The 10,205-nt window shown below is 34.6% G+C and overlaps 1 pseudogene; it reads right to left on the bottom strand.

The window, feature by feature from the left end:
- Positions 1–865: 865 nt before the first annotated feature.
- On the bottom strand, positions 866–957 carry LOC122218718 (annotated as a pseudogene).
- Between the last annotated feature and the right edge of the window lie 9,248 nt (positions 958–10,205).

Here is a 10,205-nt window from a genome sequence, read left to right as displayed (position 1 = left end):
GACTCCCAAGCAAGCTCTGCACTGTCAGCACAGAGCCTGATGCAGGGCTTGAATCCACGAAAGCATGGGAACAAGCCCTGAGCCAAAATCAAGAGTTGGACACTTAACTGACAGAGCCACCCAGGTACACAGATGATTAGCATTTTAAATGCATTTACTCTGATCCAGAAATTCCAATTCTAAGACTTTATCCTCCAGATACTCACACATATGAGTAATGATATCCATGCAAGAATATTTATTGCAACATTGTTTAAAAATCGCAAAACCCTGGTAGTCTAAATGCCCCCAATAACAGGCTGGCCGAATAAATTGAGTATGTGTTAATTCTAGGAATACTATGTCATCTTTATAAAGAAGAGAGTTTTCCAAAAATTAATATGAATGACCACCAAAATATTTAAATACAAAAGGTGAGATAAGGGAAATGTGTATAGATCGTTCCCATTTGAGACAAGAAAAAGGATGGTTATAGTGTGTACACACACACACACACACAAACACAAACACGCATATATCTGCCTATCTACGTAAATGGACACATACTTAGTTGGGCTTATAATACTTCCAATCAAATACAAAAGAAATTGCCAAAGTGGTAATAGAAACTAAGTACATGGAGAAATAGAAGGGAAAATTACTGTACACTTTAATTCCACTCATAGCTATTCAAATTTATAATCATTGAGGAAGCAAATATTTATTGAGTGTCTACTAAATGCCTGGCACGTAGGTAGTTGCTGGAGATAAAGCACTTACTTTTGTGGAGTTTACATTGTACATAAAGATATTATAAAAACCTTCAAAGCTCATAGGACAAATATGATCAATTGGCTAAAATAAATAGCACTTATTTTTTATTTCATCTATGTACATAAATAAAATAGTTGTTTCAGCCCTTGCTCTTTTTCAAATCTAGTAACAAACTATAGAAATGATTCCCAAAAGTATACTCTTTCTTTTTCAAATCTAAAACTGTTTTTGTTTTTATAATAAAATACAAGCATTAAAAAATTGTTTTTTTCACATCAATTTTAATTAAAATTTTTAAAATGTTTACTTATTTTTGAGAGACACAGAGAGACAGAGCATGAGTGGGGGAGGGGCAGAGAGAGAGGGAGACACAGAATCCAATCTGAAGCAGGCTCCAGGCTCCAAGCTGTCAGCACAGAGCCCGATGCAGGGCTCAAACCCTTGAACCGTGAGATCATGACCTGAGCCGAAGTCAGACTCTTAACCAACTAAGCTACCCAGGTGCCCCTCACATCAATTTTAAATGCAAATAAGACTGCATATTTGAAATTATTTTTATTGTAAATTAAAAAATAATTAGAGAGCCAAACCTTAGAGTTAAGTCAAGAAGTTAGGGCTCAAATAAAAATGTTAGAGTATGGATAGTAGATTTAGAAATTTAAGAATAAAAATCTTAAATTTGATGGATTAATTTAAAAATTATCATAGTAGAGTTTTCAACAGGTTTTATGAACCCAGGCGAACAAAGGAGATAGTGTAGATGAAGCAGGAGCAAAGAGAGATCCCCGAATAGAGTCATCCAACCTTTGGGTGTAGAGTTTCAAGAGCGAGATCTCAATCATGATCATAAAGATTTGGGTCTTCTTGACTCTGTGGTAGAATGTGCTAGAATGGGAGGGAGAATCAAATGTGGAGCTCCATTTGGGGTATGTTCAGTTCCAGATGATTTTAAGATTTATAATTAGAAATAGCTGACAATGAGAATCAAGGATGGGGGAAAGCAGATGGGTTGGGGTTTGAAATTTGGTTGGTGTTTCACTCACCCACAAGGTGACTATGTGATGACCAAGGTCAGGCCCACAGGAAGAAGATGCTCCTTTTGGGATAAAACTTACAAGAGAAGCCAATGAAGATAGAACAGCAACAAATGGATTAGGGAGAAAACAAGGACTTGAGAGACAAAGCAACCAGGGAGGTGAGTTTTGTAAGGATAAATACAGTTAATGGGGTCATTGTGCAGGGTGAAGAGGGATAGATAAAAGGAAAATCAGTCACTAGTTGTGCCATCTGAGATATTTGCTTTAGAAAGGCACATTTTGGAAGGGTTCTGAGAATAGGAGGCATTTTATTAGAAGTTACACAGTGAGCTACCGGGGAAGACAGAAAGAAAGTAAAGTAGAAATATAGATTTTTATGAGGTTAAAATAGAAATGACCTAAGGAATGTTTGTTTCATACATTTCTTGCAGATCAGTTAGCTGAGCTAAAGTATCTTAACTTGAATGTGCTTTGTGGTGTATCAAGAGGCTTGTAATTACTGGGATAATATTCCACACACTATACACTAGTACTGTATTTAATGTGATTATTCTCCTTGTTCTGTTGATTGAATTAAATTCCTTTCTATTTTATTGAGCTGTCTAATTGCTCCATTATAATTTCTATGTATTCCCCAAAAGACTAGTTTCCTTATGATAGAATACAATGCAATAGCCCACGGAGATAAGCAAAGCATAGGCATATTATCCTTCCTTTACTTGAAGTAGAAATGTATTTGTTTTTGTGTTAAAATTAGATTGAATAGGGAGATGAATTCTATTAAATTAGACCACAGAGAACTTACATGAATATGGATGGAGGGAATGTTTGTTAGGTGACTTTCCAGTTGTGTCCTGAAATCTGAGAGGAGAGATGCTTAGCAAAATTTCTTTGGGGAAGTGCCAGGAGGTGGCCTGAGTCATTACAGTGTCCTTGAACATTACAGTTCTTGGAAAGCTTGGGGGCATTGGGTGTCTGTGCAATTGATCTGATATAAAAGGAGGGTTCAGTTTTGTCCATTGCTAGTTTGAAGGATCACATCTATGAGCAAGAAAGATGGCTTTGTTAGCCATATCTGAAGGTGACCAGTGATTACTTAGCTGTTAATTTTTTTGTAACCATATAATTAAATCTACAGGTTTTGAATGTGGGTACAGGTTTTGCTGAATAGCTCAAGAATATCTGTAAGGAGAGAAAAAAAAAGCTTACTCCCACGTTCTTGACTTGAATGAATGTTAACTTCCTATTTGAGAGACAGAGCCTCAAGTTAATTTGGAGAAGATGACCAAAATCAAAGGGAAACAAAGAAACTAGTCTCACTTTCTGTAATTAAAGGTGAAGTGAATACATTGTGAAACCCAAAAACCATCAGGAGCAGTGGAAATGACTCTGTCAGCAGAACCAGAGCCCTTGTGTGCTCTCTTTTCACTTCCAGGAGTACATGGCTCATTAAGTGCTTCCCAAAGAGAAAGGGACAGACCATTGCTGGGAAATATAAAGAGCTAGTAGTTCCTGCAGGCTAGCAGAACATGTCATTTACAAGAATGTACAAACTGGAAAGCGTATTCTCTTGAAATCAGAATTGTCAGTCTCTCTCTCTGTGTGTATATATATCCTTTCTGTAGATAATGGTTCTGTTTGTTTGTTTGTTTGTTTGTTTGAAATCAGAACCTTCCTTTAGCTAGAGGTATGCTACTAATTTAACTAATTTTGTTGTTGTTGCTGGCGGTGGTCATTCAATTCAAATCTAAGGAAGTACAATCATTTGGTTATGGTGGTCTTCTTATTTACTCTCCTATTTATCGAGAGAATTGTTTCCCAGTATTTGCTCTGGTTGTTATTATTGTGATTTTTATTTTTGTGAAATCCGGGTTTTCACATCTATAAATTCTGATTTCTTCTGGCTTCAGTTTTTCTGTAACAAGATCAGGGATCTTTGGTCAATCTTCAGCTTTGAAGTCATATTTGTGGTTAGATAGACTAGCCAGAGAGTGCCCTAAGGTTGGCCTGCTCACATAGAAACTCAACACAACTTGTTTGCTTTTCTTATACTGAATAAATAGTATTGACTTCTACAAAAGACAGTCTTTTATTCTTACAAATTTGAGGAGTGTTAGATATAGAGACTTGATGCAATATATACTTGAAAAGTAATCCAGAAAAATTTAAAGAATCAGAAGTAAGTCAACCTGAATAAATCTTTATTCAAAATGGATAGTTTTAGTTTTATTTATTTTTAAAGTTTTTAAATGAATTTTGAGAGAGAGACAGCACAAGAGGGGGAGGGGCAGAGAGCGAGGAGAGAGCGAGAATCCCAAGCAGGCTCCACATTGCTAATGTGGAGCTCTATATGGGGGCTTGAAATCATGAACCATAAGATCATGACTTGAGCCAAAGTCCAATGTTTAACTGAACCACCCAGATGCCCCTAAAATGGATATTTTTATTTATTCATTGTAATGTTTATTTATTTTTGAGAGAGAGAGAGACAGATCGCGAGAGGCAGAGGGGCAGAGAGAGAGAGGGAGACACAGAATCCAAAGCAGGCTCTAGGCTCTGAGCTGTCAGTGCAGAGCCCGACACAGGGTTCCAACCCATGAACTGTGAGATCATGACCTGAGCCGAATTTGGACACTTAACCCACTGAGTCACCCAGGCACCCTAAAACAGATATTTTTAAAAAAGAAATCCTCGTTTAACCTTATCAAAGTTATTACCTAACATTTTCTTGTTAGGTAAAAGTTCATTGTGTATGTTTTCAAATATTCTCTAATTATTTAATGAGTTATTTAAAAACGTTTTTAACATAAATGGAATTACACTATATAAAGGGTTCTGAAACTTGCTTTCTTTTCTAAATAAATCTTGCCCAGGATTCTGTATGCATACGAAGAGATCTACTTAATGGACTTTAATGCCTGCATAGTATTTATATTTTAAATGTTCCACAGTAAATTGAGCAAATCCTCTCTTTTTTAAAAAAAGGTATATATTTATATATATATATATTTTTATTTTATTGTTTTATTTATTTAATTTTAATTTAATTTTATTTTAGAGAGAGAACATGGGCAGGAGAGAGAGAGGCAGAGGCAGAGGGAGAGGGAGAGGGAGAGGGAGAGGGAGAGAGAGAGAGAGAGAGAGAAAGAGATTGAGAGAATCCCAAACTGGCTCCACATTCAGCACAGAGACTGACACAGAGTCACAACCTGAGCTGAAACCAAGAATCGGCCACTCAGCCGAATGAGTCACCCAGGTGCCTGAGAATGAATCCTTGGTTGTTTTTACATTTTTGTGACTATAAATATTCCTGTTTTGAATATCCTTCTATATCATATTTATGAACGTGACAAGTGACTGTAGAATATCTCTAGTTGTAGAATTGGTGAGGCCACAAAGGAAAATGCCAATTTTAGAATCTAAGTTTTGAAATGTGTTGATATTTTACTCTACTTGCAATTTTCTGATATTTAAAGATATAGCCTCAAGAAGCTATTAACTACATTTATTGGAATCAATAAAATCTCATTTACAATCATTAGGTAATAATCTCTTATTTGAATAAAAAATAAAACATGAGTTTTGTGAATGTGGTAAAAACATTTTATTATACACATAGATGATGAAATTACATCTCAATTTAATAATAGGGTGTCTATTAAATTTAATAGTAGGGCAACTAAATATTATATGGCTCCTAATGTGATATAATATAAAGTATAGTAAGACTTATAAAATGCACTTATCAAAAATATTAACCCTGTAGCTAATGAAATCTTTCCATCTCTTGCTCACATTATAGAAATACACGTGATAAAGAAAGTTGAATGATATCACGAGGAAACAATTAGACAAAGTCTAGAAGGTGGAAAACTATAGCAACTAGATCAGATTCTTCAATATGTCAATATGATTTTAGAATAAAGAGAAGGGAACTCTTCTAGATTAAAATATACCCTCAGCGACTTAACAACAAAATGGGAAAGCTTGTCTTTTATTGTGTTTTGGTTTAAACAAATATCTTCTTATGCCAGAAAACAAAGTCATGCTCAAAAACCAAGGAGCTAGGAGGGGTCAACTTGAAAACACTCTTGCTTGTGAAATTTGGGACGATTTGAACATCCAAATGAATAATGACAGAAATATATCAGAAAAAGTGAATAAAATAAATTCAAGTCAAGGGAATTAAGATATACAAACTTCTAGTTACAAAATAAGTAAGTCACGGAGTTGAAAATACAGCATAGGGAGTGTAGTCAGTAATATTGTGATAATGTTGTTATGTGACAGATGGTGGCTACATTTGTCATGGTGAGCACTGAGTCATGGATAGAATTGTTGAATCAATATGTTGTACACCTGAAACTAATATAACTTGTATGTTAATTATACTTCAATTTAAAAAATAAATAAAATAAAGTAAAAAATTCATGACTCCCCTCTGGCAGGAAAAAAAAAATTAAAGGGAAAGAGGGAAAAAGAGTCCTTTTTTGAAGAAAAATTCCAGCTAATGATATATATTTCAATAATCATACAATTTGAAGAGAAACCAGAGTGTTTAAGCATCATATTATAACCACCATCATAATAATTTATTCTGACAACAACCATCAATGAGCTAAAACCTACGAGTGAAAGATTACTGGGGAACATGATAGTCACCTAGTGTCAAATTATCAGACAAAAGAGAGCTTATCATTTACAAAGATAAAAGAATATTTCTCAATGATGAAATCTGGAAGACATAATTTTAACCAAATAGTCAAATTTAACATCCTCAATAATAGGACAAACCGATATAAGCTTCCCTCATGTGACAAATTGAGAAGGACATATCACATGAGTGGTATTCCTGCCTGAAATGTTTATCCTGAATCTAATTATGAAGAAACCATCAGACAAATTCAAACTGAGAGGTATTTTCCAAAACAACTGCTCTTTTAAAAGACTGAGGTCATAAAAGACCTAAAAAACAAAAAAAAACATCTCCCCCCAAAAAACAAACTAACAATCCTAGATTAAAGAGATGGGGCAACTACATGTAATGTGTGTGCTTTGATTAAATTTTGGGTTAGAGAAAACAACAACAAAAAAACCTAGCTATGTCAGGGCAAATGGGAATATTTAAATATAACAGTATATTTAATAAATATGTTATGTTACATTTATATTTCCTTTTTAAAATATTTTTCAAGTTTATTTTTGAGAGAGAGAGCGTGCGCGCATGCACATGTACTCAAGCAGGGAAGGGGCAGAGAGAGGGAGAGAGAGAATCCCAAGCAGCCTCAGCACCCGTTACTGTAGAGCCTGATGTGGGGCTTGAACTCACAAACCGTGAGATCATGACCTGAGCTGAATTCAAGAGCTGGACGCTTAACTGACTGAGCTACCCAGGTGCCCCACATCTATATTTCCGGAATGTGAAATCTGTGATGTGGTTATATGAGAAAATATAATAATCCTTGGGAAGTGCCCGCTGATGTATTTAGAGAAAAGTATCATGATGCCTGTGATTAATACTCAAATGGTTCATCCCTTCCTCTGGCTCTGCCAAACATGTGGTTATATATATGTGTGTGTGTGTGTGTGTGTATATAAATGTGTGTGTGTGTATATAAATGTGTGTGTGTGTGTGTGTGTGTGTGGAGAGAGACAGACAGACAGTATGCAAATGTAGCAAGATATTAACAATTAGCTCTCTATGAAAAGTAAATAAGGAGTTCACTAGAGCTGCCATAATAAAAAACCACAGAGTGGATGGCTTAAACAACAAGGATCTATTTTCTCACAGTTCTGGAGGCTGAAGTGCAAGATCAAGGTGTCAGCAGGGTGAGTTTCATCTGAGGCCTCTCTTTTTGGCTTGTAGATGGCTGCCTCCTTTCTGCCTCTTCCCATGGTTGTCCTTCTGTGCATTTACACCTTTGGTGTCTTTGTGGGTCCAAATTGCCTCTTATAAAGATACCAGTCAGATTGGATTAGGGCCCATCCCAATGGCCTTCTCTTAACTTGCTCATTAATTAATTAATTAATTTATTTATTCTCAAGTTAGCTAAAATACAGTATTTCCTAGTCTTGACTTCAGGAGTAGAACCCAGTGATTCATCACTTACATATAACACCCAGTGCTCATCCCAACAAGTGCCCTCCTTAATGCCCATCACCTATCCCCCCCCCCCCCATCAACCCTCAGTTTGTTCTCTGTATTTAAGAGTCTTTTATGGTTTGCTCTGTCTCTGTTTTTATCTTATTTTTTCCACCCTCCCACTAATTAAAACTCTATCTTCAAAAACAACCACATTCTGATGTACTAGGGGTTAAGTCTCCAATACATAAATTTTGGAGGGATGCAATTCAGCCCATAGAGATGGTATTCACTGGATTGTTCTGGTTACTTTCCTGTAGATTTGAACATTTTCAAAATAAAAAGTTGGGGGAAAAATGAGGACCTAGCTGGTTCCCATATACTTCTCTAAAATCAAATTATTTTGACAATGAGAAACATTTTCATATGTACTATTAGCTAAATTACTTATACAAACTTTATAAGATGCTATATAGAATGAACTTTGTTGTTCTTCCAGAAGCTGGACTATGTTAGTTAAGTTTTGTCAGTCCTGTCTGGGAAAGGAAAATGACCAACAATTTTCCTAACACCTCTGTCCTCTAAATAAAAGCATTCTAGAAAGTGAAGCACAGGTTTGAAATTGAAAATGAAAAACTCCCCTATTACCTTTTCTGAAAAGTCATTCCTTCATTAGCTTATTAAATTTAACATCTCATTGAAAAAGGATATTCTTAATGTAACACAGGTCAACATTATGATACTGCTAATAGTTATAATCAGTCTTCAGATTTTAAAACATATTACTTTTTGTTTTTTTCCAATTATAATTTAGCTATAAAATAAATGAATATAATTGCATTCATCTTTCATTTCTAATTCCTCTTGATATTTTTCAGTCCTAAAGCTTTTTCACCTCAAGCTGTGATTTGTCAGGTTTTATAACCTCTGAGTATTGTCAGTGTTGCGTATGTGTGGATAGGAAATCTCTAGGGGAAAATCCAGGTTCTGTAGAAAAAGGCAATGGTGATTCAGGAAGTGCTGTTCATTCCTCTGAGTGAATATTGACCCAATGCCCCCACACAAGAGGGGCTATCTTTTTGAAAATGACATAAAACAGAGGTCTTAACTTTAGTAGGAGATTCTTTCATAAAAAACCTCCAGGAACGACCTCAGTTTCAGATTTCATGAGAAGTCTTAAATTTTTTTAAATGTATATACAGAAGTTTTAATACTTCAGAAGAGGAGAGGAATTTTACTGAGTTGCAAAGATATCTTTATTGCCTGATTGCTTTTTCAAAAGGAATGCTTTTTTTTTTTACATGATTTTAAGGTTAGACATTTTTCATTTAAAAATATCTCATAAATAAAATAAAGGTATACATGAAATAAAAATTCATTCATAATCCTACCATCCTGAGATGAGAAGTATTATTTAATCAATATTTATTCTATTGTCTAGTAAATAAAGAAAAATAATGAAGCATTTATCCTTTTTTTTTTTTGTAGGAATTGTATTTCAGGAATTACTCTATCAGCACAGGATAACTAAAAAATTAATTCTTAATTTATTTGTTGTGAATCTTTCTTATATATTAATTAATATATTTAAAGTTATTTCCCCCTAGATACTGCTCTGTGTTCCACAAATATTAACATGGGATGTTTTTGTTGTTTAATTCTCAATTGTTTGAAATTATTCTTACTTTGCTCAGAACAAAAAATGACCAAGTATTATTCTTTCAGGGGCAATTGGATATCTTTCTCTGGTTTTGTGTATTCAACCAGGATCAAATCTTGTCTTTGAAACTTTGAAGACACAAACCATATACATGTCACTTTCTTCTGGTATGCAGCTCTTTGCTTTGCTTCTTTTCCTTTTTTAGATTATTGGACTCATTTCCAGACTCCCTATTTCTCCAGTTTCCTTGTCCATTTCTTCCTTCCGATGTATCTCATTTAGGCTCATTATACTTGGATAGCACCAGATGTTCCAAATTTATTTGGCATTTTATACTGTCAAAACTCCTAGTTGCTTAAACACCTACATTTGAGTTAGCTGCTGCCCCCAAAAAGTGATCAGAAAAAGTAATTTATATAGGGTATGAAAGACTTGTCATTTAAATAAATTTTCCTAGGCACCATTCCCTGTGTTAGCAAGGCAATTTGGCAACTCAGTTACTGTCATATGTAACTACATAATCCAAAAGGATTATCTGATTTTTGTGAAATGCTCAGTAATATTTGACTTATAAAACGTATATACTTTTCCATAGAGGGTATTATATAAAATGTAATAGTATTAATATGAATTATTTCATTTTCTTCCTTCCAAAATTGTGTCATTTTCTTTC

Source organism: Panthera leo, chromosome B1 (genome assembly GCF_018350215.1).
Source record: "Panthera leo isolate Ple1 chromosome B1, P.leo_Ple1_pat1.1, whole genome shotgun sequence".
Lineage (NCBI taxonomy): Eukaryota > Metazoa > Chordata > Mammalia > Carnivora > Felidae > Panthera > Panthera leo.
This window is presented reverse-complemented; position numbering and strand designations above follow the sequence as displayed.